This window comes from Capra hircus, chromosome 1 (genome assembly GCF_001704415.2).
Source record: "Capra hircus breed San Clemente chromosome 1, ASM170441v1, whole genome shotgun sequence".
In the NCBI taxonomy this organism is placed as follows: domain Eukaryota; kingdom Metazoa; phylum Chordata; class Mammalia; order Artiodactyla; family Bovidae; genus Capra; species Capra hircus.
Window position 1 is genome coordinate 99,223,751 of NC_030808.1, and position 14,975 is coordinate 99,238,725.

General features: G+C 39.2%; 2 protein-coding genes across 4 annotated transcripts in view; one reads left to right on the forward strand and one right to left on the reverse strand.

Annotated features, from left to right (window-relative positions):
* The window catches only part of SERPINI1 (serpin family I member 1), an 80,513-nt gene extending 75,989 nt beyond the window's left edge, over window positions 1-4,524 (reverse strand). Inside the window, exon 1 of one of the 2 annotated variants that reach the window (XM_013964784.2) lies at window positions 4,396-4,524. The gene's annotated coding sequence lies outside the window, so the exon portion shown is untranslated. The remainder of the gene's footprint in view (window positions 1-4,395) is intronic. The other variant, XM_005675357.3, reaches the window with a different exon arrangement.
* The window catches only part of PDCD10 (programmed cell death 10), a 48,560-nt gene continuing 38,860 nt past the window's right edge, over window positions 5,276-14,975 (forward strand). The window contains exons 1-2 of one of the 2 annotated variants that reach the window (XM_018048126.1): window positions 5,295-5,402; window positions 6,546-6,606. The gene's annotated coding sequence lies outside the window, so the exon portion shown is untranslated. Of the gene's footprint in view, window positions 5,403-6,545; window positions 6,607-14,975 lie in introns of both variants that reach the window. The other variant, XM_005675358.3, reaches the window with a different exon arrangement.

Genomic DNA, 14,975 nt, shown 5'->3' on the forward strand with positions numbered 1-14,975 from the left:
TTTATTCATTTAGAAATCCAGGAAAAGGCAGTGATATTTATATTTATCTCGATATAAGCAACTGTTGTGGGCAGTGGGCTGAATTTAGTGTAAAAAGAGATGTTTAAGAAAATTTCATTTTTCTAGTTGTACTTGTTTGTGAAAAACATAAAATGCTTCATTATAGGTTGTCAAAATATAATGACTGTTACTGTTAAACTATGTATAAGGCTCTCAAAGTAAATACCAAGGGAAATGAAACTCAGTCTTAATTCTGAAGATACTACGCATCTGGTGAGGAAGACAGGAACTCAGCTAACTCTATGCAAGACACTGTGCTGAGCTAAAGAGTAATGCCATCGAAACACGAAGATTAATCAATCATCAATTCTAAGTCAAACTCTATCTATCAGTATGCTAATAAAGGCATATTAAAAAGTAAACAAAAGACAAGTTAAATATCTGCTAATATTAAATTCACTGCTAAAGAACTATTTAATTCTAACTATTAACTATTAAATTCTCCAGGTCTTATAATAATAAAAGGAAAATCACATTTGAATTCTTAATTCTAACACTAATCAGATTGTTTCTGGAAGGTCAAGTACAAAAACAATAAATACCCAATTCCACATGTGCTTAAACACAATCAATCTGATTTTTTTAAAAAAGAATGATTAGAAAAAATGGAAGAGTAAATTCAATTTTTATAGAATGAAATGATTTTAATAGATAAGCTTCAACAAAGGTATCTTATTGAGGTGTGTGGTGGTGAGCCACAGGCTCCTCTGGTTGTAGAAGGCAGATCTTAAGTTCCACTAGCAGGAGAGCCCTTTTCCCTTGCCTATAATTCCTTGTCTCTGGGATGAATTTAGAAATGGGGGCACACAAAGTTTTAGGTAAATCTTTGCAGCCCAAACAGTCGGAATCAAATCGGGCTCAAGTAACACTTTTGTAAAGGCTAAACAGCACAAAGACATTCTCAGAAAGCCTAATGTAGAGTAATTCTGTGAGGGCAACTGACTTCTTCATCAAAGTGCAAGATGTCTCCACACATACATTAAAGAAGTATTGGTTCTGAGTTCTTGAAATAGTAAGTGGTTATAGGGCAACTTCTTTCTGCTGGGCATGATGTTGGTGCTAAGAGCAAAAGATAGGAGCATAGAGTCTCCAGGAGCTAATAATTGTTACTTAAAACACAGTTAACCAAACTTTAATGACTAAATGCTGACATTAAACATAAGACTGAAAATAAAACAGAAACAAATCTTTACCTCTGTACGACAATTAATCTTGATCCTCAAAGCAGTGTTTAACTTTAGAAGATGGCTTTTAAAGGTGACAGGGGTAGGAAGCAAGGGGTATCTTACTTTAGTGTCTAGTTCAAGTACTTCTGTTATTAAGTGGGAAAACATCAGTTTTTACTTTCTAATATTATATCCAAATAATACTAAGTTGCATGTAAAAGTATATACCTGCAGTAGTCTTTCCACTTTGCTTCGATAACCGATGATTATTCAACATGTAATGAATTAATGTCTATCTGGCTTAAGTTAAAATGATAATGTAGGAAAGTACTGTCTCCCACAATGGGTATAGGCCTCTAGAAATTAATAACTGGGGGTGGGGGGGAAGGGTCATGAAATCACTTAGAGGCATCCAACCAAAAAAAGGGATCAAATCTCTTTTTTTTCTTGCTAAGGGTATGTCTTTCATACAGTTTTCCTCATATCTATCCCCCCTTGTCCTCTATGCCACCTATCCCTGTCCCACATCAAAACCATTTGATCTTGAACCTTTAAATCTTATTCTTCTGTGCTGCATGCAACAGTGAATCCTCCTGTTAGAGAGAAATCCATGCTACTCAATTATTTTCAGTAGGCTTAGAGTTAGAATGTTACATTAAAAAAAAGTCCAATATATATTGTAATTTGAAATTAACCAGGTCTTTCAGCTAAAGGACACTAATCCCATGAACATCTTCCATTTGAGAGACATTCTGCTGATTTTTTTTCCTTTCTCATCCTATATATACTCTGATAGCCATATGCAAATAGTAAAAATAAAGAGCAGAATAATGTGCTTTTAAACCAAGTAATGCTTCACAGAAAACTATAAACTGTCATATGAGGAACTTCTCACCAGTAACATTTAAGAATTCTGGTTATTTAATGTGAACACCAATTTAAAATGTGTCAAGAGTTCAAGGTAACAAATACTCAAGTGCCACATACCGCCAATGATTTTCTTCCTTATAAAAACATGGTTTTTTAATTCTCAAATGATACAGAAACCCAATCTCTTACATTGACACAATAAAAAAGATCCATATCTTGGAAAAAGGTGAAAAATTCTGTTAATACCAGAGACTCATTCATTCATGAGAATTCCTTTTTGATGCTTCAAAGCATCAAGACCTATAAATAGTTGGGATTCAAAGTACATCTGAATTTCAACAGTTTTGGCATGTATTTTCTATCTTATTTACTTGATTACTAACTGACTCCCAACCAAACCCTGTCAAAAAGATCTTTTGATAAAGACCCTGAAAGAACTTCAGTGCCAGTATTATTCTTAATTATTATTATTGCATGGTAGAAACAACCCAGTGACAGCAAGTATTCAGTTTCACAAAATGAATCAGTAGCAGAGCCTGAGACAGAAACTGAGACTCTGATTCAGGATGTTCTACTTAATCAGAAATAATAAGGGTAAACACAATCTTTTCCAAACCTAACTACACCCTAGTACCCATTTTTCCACCTAAAATCATTTCCACAGGTCATATCAGCTATATGTAGATTCACAGACTCTCTGGCGATGTAGCAAAGATAAAATCCCTTCCTTAACCATGAAGTTTAGTGGCTACTGTTGCCTTTTCTTCCTTCTAAGCTCTTTGTTGCTTCTAATACTTGCTTGATCTACTTGAGTACAATCTAAAAAGACACTGTGTTTCTAAGATGTGTCCCCTATATATTTCTCTAATGTGTGAGAGTATGGGAGGGGCTTTTGGAGTATATACATTGATAAGTCACTTAGGCTTATCAGTGGTAGAGCTCAGTAGGATTGAACTTTAAGCTATGAATTCTTCTCAGCCATTTCTTTTCAGAAAAGAATTGTGTGTGTTACAGAAATAAAATCCAAAAATCACGAGTGAATCAGCAAACCATGGAAACAAAAAAATAGAAGGCAATTACTCCATTTTACTGACCCTAGTTTAAAAAAAAAAAAATCCCCAATTAAAGTATTCAGGCAGACTCTGAAATATACAACTGTCACAAAGAAAGCATTTCAGGGCAAAATGTGCTGCAATATGCTACTATGATTAAAAGCTATGTAATCTGGGGGAACCTCTGTAACAAAAAGAAAAAGAAAATGAACTAGGCAGATAGCTTTTTACAACCTTTCTTTTTTAAAAAAGGCTGTAATTCTGTCATAGTTACACAAAGGTAGATGGGACTTTCATCTTTATCTAGAATTAAAAACATATTTCCATCTACAGGTATTTAATTATAGTCAAAGAAACCACACATGGTTTCGTACTGAGAATAAACTATTATTTTATAATACCATTACATGTGTTAAGTCTGAACCCATCATAATGCATACTAATGGAAATCACTTAACACATGATCTCTAAACAGAAAAGATCCTTGCACAGCTCTCTTGGTACTTTTGTTTTTTTAAAATGTACAAATACTACTAGACACAAATGAGAGAATAAGGAGCAGCAGTGAAGTACAACATACGTTCCCACTGTAGGCTGAGTCCTGGTCTTTGTTCCGATATTCTAGAGCCAGTGGCCGGGAAAGCTAAGTATCCCTCTATCATAAAAAGCATTTTTACACGATTGCTGGCAAAAGTTATACTTCTGATAGGTTCAGTCATCTTGATTATTCCTGACAGCATTTGCTTATTTAATAGAGATCTCGCAATTCTAGAAACCTGCAGTATAACCACCGAAAACGGGTCCGTAGCAGGACAATCTGATAAAACAACATAAAGGGTACACAGTGAGGAAAACTGCAAAGTTATTTGACCAGCGAAACAGTTCTGAAGTAATTCTCTATCACTGACAAAATTTTCTGTATTTTACCAGCTACGCACCTACCCAAATATCATCCACCTTGCCCTCAATTAGCAGGGTTTCCTCGATATTAAAATCTCCCAGAACAGTTTAATGGTACAACTTAAATCAAAAACACTAACCACGCCCTTAATGCCCCGAGTCAAGCCACCTTTTGCTGCCTTATCCCCCCTTAAACTCCAAAAACGTATATCTTTCACCTAAAAGGGTTTGCACCAGTTCGCTAACCTTAGTCAGGGACTCTTTTTAGCTGTGCCTTCGTAAAATTCCTATTGGAAGACGCTTTCTCCTGGGCAGAGCAGATGCCCAGGAGAGGCACCCACGCTTACCTCCCACACACCTGCAACCCCTGGCGGGATGCTGGACCTGAGGCTTCGAGGACTGCGCTCCGCTCCTGTTCCTGCTCTCTCTCCCGGGAAACTACAGTCCAGGCTGCGCCCTCGGCTGCTACAGAGACCCAAGCTCCGCCTCCCCCTCCTCTAGTTGGCCAATTCAGCAGCTGTTGCTCCTCCTCCTGCTGTTCCGGCTGCTGTCCTGGCTGGAGGCAGCGGGAAGCTGCTTCCTTGGTACCTAAGCGTTCCCTCTCGCTCCTGCAGCTTCTCTGCCGCTTCCCTTCCCTGGTGACCCCTCTCCCCTCACGCAGTAGCCTGACACCTGGAGCAGCTCCCCGCCCCGTCAGGGCACGTCCGCGAGTAGCCTAGGCTCAACCTATCCCTGCCCGACCCGCAGGTCTGAACGCTCGGTGTGCCTGGTGCTTGGCCGCTTTAGGGGAAACTGATCCTTCGGCCGGAGCGCATCCCCACATCTCGCTTTCCCTCCACCCTGGCGTTTCCCCAGCGACTTCCCGGACGCCCGCGAGGCTCAGCCGCCCCACGTTAGCCACTTGAAGCTCTTCCCCCACCCCGGTTCCCTCCTCGTCTCCGCTAGCCCGCCCCCACAATGGGTGAGACGCCTGCCGGGCCGACCCTGCATCCTGATTGGCGCAGGTGAGAGCTGACCCCTCCCTTCCTCTTCTTTCTGTGCCTCTCTCTCTTCTTCTCACCCCCTCCCGCAAAGGCAGGGACTCTCCCCTTATTGGCTAAAAGTGTCCCCACCCATCGCCTTCGGTTGCACCGCATAGCCTGACGGGAATTGTAGTCCTAGGTATGCAGGAATTGCCGACGATGCCAGCGAGCGGGACTACGAATCCCCATAGGCCCCTGCGCGACTCCGGCTGGGCAGGATTCCGGACAACGCCTGGTTCCTCTCGGGTCCTTCCGGCGTCGCCGGAGTGAATTGATCCGGGAGTTGAAGAGGGCTTCAAAGGTGGGAAGTGAAGTCAGTACCTCAGTAACCGGTAAGGTGTGGCTGTTCTGTCCCAGTCCCCGTGGTCCCGCGTGGAGCAGAAGAGGTCTGGGGTCACATGGGGGCCGTGGCTAGGGCACTAGGGCTTGGTTCTGGCAGGCGGAGCGGACGGAGCTGGGAACGGGGCCCTACGGGCGTAAGCGAGGTTACCCTACGCGAGTGGCGTAAAGCGGGTTTGTAAATGCCGCCTGCCCTGCTCGGGCCTGAACGCCTCCAGGAAGTCTCCTGTAGGTGGGGGCGGGAGGGGAAGGGCGAGGTTGGCCTCTGCTGCCCCCGGAGTAGGGAGAGGGCGGATGTGCCTGGGGTGGGGTCCTCTGAAGGTGTGGCTTGGGGCGGGGAGATGAGACTGCTGTTTTCCCCCAGCTTTAGAAGTAGGATAGGGAAGGAGTGGAGGAAGGAAGGGGCACTTGGAATCGACTCTTGAGGTGACTCGGGTTATGCCCTTTGAAAGAAGAGAACTGTAGAAGGAAGAGTCAAAATGTTGACAGAGATCTACGGATTCAGTTCCAGTTTCATGATGTGGTCCCTCTAAGGAGGTAATTTTGTCCCGAATAGGCAAGTTTAACTTTATAAAGATGTAATTCCTAATATGTATTCACACCTTTGCTGTTTCAAGGAGTATTCCTAGTGGGATGCTAATGAGGAAACAGAGAGAGTAAATGATGTGCACAAGGTCACACACATAGGGACAGATCTTCTGACTCTAATCCATTTGTAATCCAGCTTCTAAATCTGAGCTGCCGCACCAGAAAGAAAGAGTGGGGAGATTGGTTGTGTTTTTTGAAGAGGAAGTTGCAAAGTAATGTATTTTAGGTATTTCTAAGAAGCCATCTGTGAATTCCTCAATAAAAGAAGCACTCACTCTAATCTGTTGTTGGAAAAATAAGAATCAATTTCAACTTAGCTATTTTTTCCTTATATTAGAGGTATATTAAGTGATGAATGGTGCTACCGTTTTAAAGGGTAGTTAATGGGACAGGAGAAAAGTGTCAATATGGCTCATCTTTACTCGTGAAAGATACTCCTTTCCCTTTCTACTTTGGGACTGTAGTATTATTATTATTATTCTCAACTGAGAACAATGGGATTGGGATTCTTCCACGAAACTTATTTTACACTTTTTCAAATAATACAGCATCAAGAGACAGTTTAGTGTGCTCATTACTAGAAAAGAAGATATGCTGCATTTCTTGGAGGTAACATGACATTTTTTTTTTTTTTGCTTCCCCTCATTTTCTTTGTGTGTGTGTGTGTAAATAATAACATCAGGCTTTTGTATATTTTATTTTTCTTACCATCTGTTTTAACTCATCCTTGTTTTATGTTAAAGAATGGAAAAATAGTACACTTACGTTTTGTATTGAGCAGAAAGTAGTGTGCTTGTTCCAGTCTTATCCATTGTTGTGACCAAATATAATTACAGTGCATAAATATTAGACAATTCTTTAATAGAGTTTTAGTAGTAGATTCATTGACATTTGTTCCTGATAAGTTTATATATAAGAATCAGTTATCTACTGATCACAGGTAATCTGTCATGGCTTACTGTTGTATGTATTGACCATTGAAATATGCAGAGTTTGAATGTACTCTGCAGTTACTAAAATTACCCACAATATGTCTAACTTCTGAGTGCAAAAACACTTTCTAGAATCAGGAGTACTATTACATTCCTTTTAAAATAAAAGAGAGTTGTAATACTACAGAATGAAGTAAAATCAAGACTAGTTAGCACCATGAGTAAGAAATGCAGTACACAAGGAAGGAAGACCTAACTAAGCAAGTGGAAACTTATGTGGAGATAACTGACTCAGTGCTGTGTTAGACGGGTGCGGTAGTTTAAGTAAACCATAAACCGATCATGAGTCAGTGATGGTAAAGAAAGAATGTTAGTATATTTTCTATATGGCTACATACAGGCATTTGGTTTGTTGGAGGAAGTGAGAAATGAGTTCTAATTTTTGGCATGCATTTGGGAGGTTGTGGAATGAACTTTTGAACCTAAAGTCAGCAAAATTTAGGAATTAGTAAAATTAATATAACGCACTTGTCTAGTGCATGCTAATTTTTGTCCTTGGTTAGATTGTACCACTAACTTTTCTTCATTTCTGAGCGTCATCGTAGTTTTGGTATTTTGTCTGGTCAGTAACAGAATGGTAAGATAATGTTTTTATTGTATTTATCCTCTTTCATTTTCATCTGTCATCTACATGTTGGAGTACTGTGGTGGTATAACTGAGTACCTGTTTACAAAGAGAATAAAGAAAGAAGTTCAGATTGGTTTTAAGTGCAAGATTCTGTAACTAGTAACTGGCGGGACCAAGGCATAATCCAGGTCTTTTAACTATAGACCTTTTTAATACTTTGAGATAAAGACTCAGTTTCCTTATTTATTTTTACATGAGAAAAAGACTTACAATGACTTAAATATTCAGGTACTATTACCCTGTTGCTCTATTCAGTGCTGACAGTTTCTCTTTTGTTTCCTGTGTACCTTTCCAGCCTTATCCCCAGCCTTTCTTGTTTACTGTGCCTTTCAGTTACTACCTGTGTAAGCTTTTTCCTGACTTGGGGGCACTTATACTTGTTTCATCCTCCTGCTTGGACTTTCCTGGTGGCTCAGATGGTAAAGCGTCTGTCTACAGTGCGGGAGACCCGGTTTCAATCCCTGGGTTGGGAAGATCCCCTAGAGAAGGAAATGGCAATCCACTCCAGTACTATTGCCTGGAAAATCCCATGGACAGAGGAGTCTGGTAGGCTACAGTCCATGGGGTCGCAAAGAGTCGGACACGACTGAACGACATCACTCAGTCACTCATCCTCCTGCTTGGACTGCTTCACCTCCCCTTCCCAAGTCTGGCTCTTTTCCATCCCATGGACTGTAGCCCACCACGCTCCTCTATCTATGGAGTTCTTCAGGCAAGAATACCGGAAAGGATAGCCATTCCCTTCTCCAGGGGATCTTCCCATCCTAGGGATTGAACCCGGGTCTCCTGCTTGCCTTGCAGGCAAACTCTACTGTCTGAGCTACCAGGGAGGCCCCAAGTCTGGCCAACTCCTAGTTAATTTTCAAGTCTCAGTTTAGATGTCATTTCTCAGGGGAATGTTCCCTGACCTTTGACTCCTCCTTCCTCAAACTAAGTTCCTACTGTATATTCACCATACTCTACTTCTTTGTAGCATCATCACAATAGGAACTTAATTATTTTTGTGTTTACTTGATAAGTGTCTGTCTCCCTCACTAGACAGTAAGCTTCCTGAGCAGGGCCCTTATTTGTCATGTGCATTACCTCATTACTTATACAGTGCCTGGCACAAAGTTAAGTAGTCAGTAATTATTTGCTGAATGTATGAATAAATGTAAGTGCTTTCATGCACAGTACATCCAGCACTCTGCAAGGGGCAGAAATACAAAAATGAGTAAAAGAGATTTGTTTCCTACCTTTGGATAAAAAGAGGTTATTGACAGAAGTTGGATACAAATTGTAGAAAGATGTTTGTTCTTTCTTGGAGGTCTGTAAAATCAGGGTAGTTTTCTGTGTGAAAATGGCAAAGGAATCATTTTCTATCACAGCAAAATTTCTGTATAACAGTGTTTTGGAGACCTTATCACTATCCTGCTCTTGCAAGCAACATTCATTATAATAAAATACAGATATGCAAGAAACTAACTTTCTGTGAATTCTGTTCTTCCCTGTTAGCTCCTCTGTCCTCAACAAAATTCATGAGTTTCCCTTTTCTTTGTTGTTTTGTTTTTTAACCACAGTAATCTTCCTTTGAATTTTACCTTTAATATAACTTGCCTTCGACAAGGTGACTGTAAAACTGAGTGGTGTTCATTTCAAAGGAGCTTATAGTTTGAGCTTCATGAAAAGTGTTATATTTCAGTGGCTCTTAAGGTAATATCTTATTTGCTTTAAACCTCGGTACTTAGGAGATTAAAAATATTATTTTCCAAACATGAAGACTAAATTCAGAAATGTGTTAGGTTTTCGTTCTAAAAACAAATTCTCTGATCCTTCAGAGTACTACTATAATGGTGTAGAATAAATTCAGCAACTCAAGAGTTGCTGTAGCTTTGCATGCCTTCATGAATTTACCAATTCACTCTCCCACAAAATATTGTCAAAAAGTGCTTGCTCATATTTGGCCCAGTTTTTATCGTTAATACAAGTCTTTGATAAATCCTAAACTTACATTTTTAAGTAAGTCCCAATGTTACCTGAATTAGGGATAATAAAATTCGTTTTGACCTAGCATACCAATATGTGAAGGATAAAACTGAGGTACTGCTTCTTATATCTTGTTCAATTATTAAGGTTAATGATTGGTAATGTGTGCTAAGAATTTTAAGCTAATGCCATGATAAACAGTTTTTTGTCCACAATATAAACTGCAGAAGTGATTTAGAAGTTAAATAGTGTGATTGATGGTGTATATTACTGCATTTGAAATGTTATAGAAAGCTGTGGTCTTACTAGTGATTTATATTTTAGCAGTACAAGCACGCGTGCACACACGATGTAAAAAGTGAAAGCACCTTTATTGTAGCAGTTAGAAATAATTTATTTGCAGAAAGGTAGACTGTGTAGTTTGGTGGTCCATTTTTGCTTATATGTAGAATTTAGTTTTCTCATTTTAGCTACACAATTAATTGCATCTTGGACACAATGTAATATTATAATCATATTTTTCAAGTTCACGCTTACGTTTTTTGGTGTGCATAATCTTTCTTTTTAACCACTTAAAAAGTGACATGAGTCTTCAAACTCAGTGTCACTCTACAGTTGTCTAGAATCAGGTGTTGCTATTTAAAAAAAAAAGATTTTTCTTTTTCATCAGCTGGCTTATGAATGATTGGGTAACAGCAGTGGAACATATTAAGTAGTAGTCATTACTGTTTACTCATGCCAGTCCTCTGGAAATAAGTTTACCAGAAAAAGATAGATTGTATAATAATGATACTTTGATTTACTCATTTATCTTGCATTTTTAAAATATATGTTATGTGTAAAATTGCCTTAAATCTTTGTACGAACCCTGTAATGTAGAGGCACTATTATCCCCAGTTTAAGAAAACTAAATATAGGGAGGTTAAGTAACTTTCGCAAGGTCACACAACCACTTACTGCTTGGAATTAGGATTTAAATCCATGCTAGTGAAGTTAAGACACTATATTTTTAATCATGGCAGTAAAAATGATGTTTGTTTTTGAGCACCGATGGAGGGCTCAACTTAGATTAGAGTTCCAGTTACAAAAAGTTGTGTCTTAGATACTAAAGTCAATGTGGCCGGCAAAAATTACTTATCTGAAAATTTACTCTAAAAGGAACACTTTGAAAGTTACCACATGGGAAACTGACATAGCATTAACAAACATCATTTCTCCTCTAGCATTGGAATAGAACTACTTTTCCTTTGAGTGCTGGGTCAAGTATTTAACTTGCTATTCAGAGATCTTTCTGGAAAGGAAGTATGTGTGGTGAGCCTCTCATTTAGGGTTCAGTTGTGGCTCTCAGTCCAGTGGTGGGTAGCAGATCCATGTCTTTATCGCTTTCATTCAGGGGCTTATATTTGCGGACTGGAATTACAATCATCCAGTATTTCAATAGTTATTTTTCTTTTTGTTTTCTTCAAAAATGAAAAATGTTAAACGTGCCCATTGAATTTGCATAGGGCAAGTATATGCATAGTGTGACACAGGTATGCTCCCTGGAGTTATGTAAAGTGGCAGCTTGACATGTATTTCTTTATTGTCTCTCTTCCCTACAAGACTGCACACCCTCAAGGGCATGGCGTATATCTAGCTTTTCATCATCGCATCTCCAACACTGCTGCTGATTTAGACTGACTATGAAGATCCCCTGGAGAAGGAAATGGCAACCCACTCCGGTATTCTTGCCTGGAGAATCCCATGGACAGAGGAGCCTGGTGGGCTGCAGTCCATGGGGTCGCAAAGAGTCGGACACGACTGAGCAACTACACTTACTTATGCAGAGTACTGAGCTAGGTACTAGCAAATAGAGAAAGGAATAAAACTTCTCTACAGTGTTTATAATTTAGTGGATAGTAGGGGGGTGGAAAAACCATTATATGGACATTTGGTCTGTCTGATATATTAAGTACTTGCACATGCATCAGTTCATTTGATAATTTTGCATCGGAGCCAATAAGAAGGGGGAAAAAATGATAGTTTCTCTGAGTTATCTTCTGGTCCCTGGCACTGAAATATGCCTTTCTGCCTTATTCAGCCATCCTGTCTTCAGGATGAACTGGAAATCTAATGGAGTTTGGAGTTCAGGAAGGACAAAACCCTCAGGTGTTAAACCCTTGGTTCCTTCTTAGACTTCATTATGTTGCTGGAACCAAAGGCATTTGGGAATGGTAAATGAGTCATACCTAGCCTCCAGAGTGCAACTGCTCCCTATACCAGTTCACATTGTTACACGGCTGTCTAATTTAATTCCAAAGGATTTTGAATAATGCTGTGTCCTTTTATTCAGACTAGACACTTGCAGATGCCTTTATCTGTAATAAAATTGGCATTTTGACAGTACTGTCAAAACTTGAGAGGTTTCTGAGGTCCTCCCTTGATTTTGGTTTCCTTCCTTGAAAAATGAATACAGTTTTATAAGTGAAGGTCATGGGAGGAATTGTATATATGATACAAACAAATACCATTCTGTCTTCTTCATTTCTTCTTGTGACTAATAGCATTTTTATTTGAGATCACTTGGAGCTAAAGGTGAAGTTAAATGTCATTATCGTGATAGGATCTTGTCCTTATTCTCACTTACTGTTAAACAAATGAGTCAGAGTCCATTTATTAGGTTGGTGCAAAAGTAATTGCAGTTTCAGTCTGTGAATTTTAAATCATTATAACTTGGCTGAAATACATCTTTATTAATCAAAATAGGAACCATTACAATCAACATATTTTTGCCAATAAGAAATAAGTTTGTTTATTCCTGTAGTGTAAAAATCCATGCTTTGGGATTCGACAAACTCTTGGAAAGCATTTTCTGCATCCTATTGGTTATGGAAGCATTTTCCCTGCAAAAAGTTGGTGAGATGCTTGAAGAAGTGGTAGTCAGTTGACGAGAGGTCAGGTGAACCTGGCAAATGAGGTAAGGCCCAATTCATTCAACTTTTGAAGTGTTAGTTGTGTGATGTGTGGTCAAATGTTATCCTGGATAAGAACTAGGCCCTGTAGACCAGTACTGGCTGCAAGCATTGCAGTTTTCAGTGCATCTCATCAATTTGTTGAGCATACTTACCAGATGTAATGGTTTCATTGTGATTCAGAACGTTGTAGTAGATCAGACACTACCAAACAGTAACCATGACTTTGGTGCAAGTTTGGCTTTGGGATGTATTTTGGAGATTCTTCTCAGTCCAGCACTGAACTTGTCATCACCACTAGTTGTCATATAAAATCCACTTTTTGTCTCATGTATCAATCCAATCGAGAAATAGTTTGTTGTTGTTGTGTAGAATAAGAGAAGAATATACTTCAAAGCAATGATTTTATTTGGTTTGTGGTCAGCTCATGAGGCACCCACTTAACTAGCTTTTTCACCTTCCAGTTTCCTTCGAATACCAAATGATTGTAGAATGGTTGAGATGTTGAGTTCTTCAGCAACTTCTCCTGTAGTTGTAAGAGAATCAGCTTCAGTGATTGCTCTCAGTTGATTGTTGTCAACTTCCGATGGCTGGCCACTGTGCTCCTCATCTTCAAGGCTCTTCCCTCCTTTGCAGAACTTCTTGAACCACCACTGCACTGTGTGTTTGTTAGCAGTTCCTGGGCCAAATGCGTTGTTGATGTTGTGAGTTGTCAGCGCTGCCTCATGACCCATTTTGAACTCAGATGAGAAAATTGCTCGAATTTGCGTTTTGTCTAACATCATTTCCACAGTCCAAAATAAATATAAAATAAACAGCAAGTAGTAAATCATTAGCAAAAAACATAAAGTGAGAAATGCACATTAAAATAATGTATAGCATAACCACATTTATTAAGAATATATTCCAATATCAAACAGCAAATTTCAACAGTGCAAAACTGCAATTACATTTATACCAACCTAATATCTGGGGCTAATAATTTTATCAACATTTAAGCACCTTGTGGCAGTGTTGTGGTGCAAAGAAATTTGATAAAGAAAATACATATTGCATACTGTAGCGAACCTTAGGTAATAAGGAGTTATTAAGGAAAATGTAAGACTATAAGTGATACAGAGCAGGTAAGCCTGAGCCGTGTGATACGTGCGTGTGTTAGTTGCTCAGTCGTGTGTGATTCTTTGCAACTTAGCCCTCCAGGCTCCTCTGTCCATGGAATTCTCCAGGCAAGAATACTGGAGTGGGTAGTGGTTCCCTTCTCCAGGGTGTCTTCCCGAGCCAGGGACAGAACCCAGGACTACCACATTGCAGGCAGATACTTTACCATCTGAACCACCAGGGAGCCCACAAGAGCTTAAGTTGAATTTCTAAGGGGTTTTAAAGGAAGGCTTTAGAGTTGTGTTAGAGAAATTGAAACTCACAAATACTAATGCAAAAGAGAATATAGAGAAGTACCTCAAACACTAAATTAGGCAGTTAGGCATTATTTAATTCATGAACCACTAGATTTAAGAACTTCATGGGCAAAAGATGAACACATTCAAGGGAACAAATTTGTTTCCTGCCCTCCAACAAATGTTTTCATTTAAATTTTGTTCAGACCAGAATTGAACAATTGCATTCGAATAGGGGGATAAAGTAGAATATTGTCACTGCCAAAGAGATGTGTCTTTTTCCCCTGAACTTGTGCAGAAATATCTGAGAAGCTCAAATAGCAGTTGTTGCTATTTTTGTTGTTCCCCTTTCCCATCAGAGGTAGCAGGCCTTTTGATTCTGTTCTCTTTTGGTTTTCCTGAATAGATTATCCCCTCTTACGGATTTTTTTGGGAAGTTCTTTGACCACATCTTATTTCACTCTTCTACCAAGCCTGCTTCTGGGCCACAACTTTCTTTATTAAATTGATCTATGTACACTAAGAGAATAAAAATTTTAACACAGACTTAGCAAATAATTTTACGATGCATTTGATAATCACATTTTTTAAGAATTCCTAAACTGTAATTTACTTTGAATGACACTTGTAACTTTTTGGGTGGCCCAGGTGATTTATATATGCCTTCATTTTGGCAAGCGGGGAGGAAAAGGTTTTAAAAGGCTATTGTAAGTGTCCTTTTTGACACTGTTGATAATCAGTATTAGCCCATCCTTGTGTGTACTGTGCAGGGGCAGGACTAGGGTGAGGCAAACAAAGAGTTTAGTGTACAAAATTTCAAGAGGCACTCACTCTCTGTCCTACAAGAGCTTAATTTTGTGCTCTAGCCATCTGGTTTGCCTCACACTCATTCCAGGCCTGATGCCGTGTCAGATTCATAGAATCTTGGATGAAATATCAGTAACTAATAATATGAATGTTTATTGTATGTCAGATACTGCAATAAGTACATGCATTTTGTACTCTTAATAACGCTGTGATGTGAATACCTCAGTCAGTATTGCCAGTA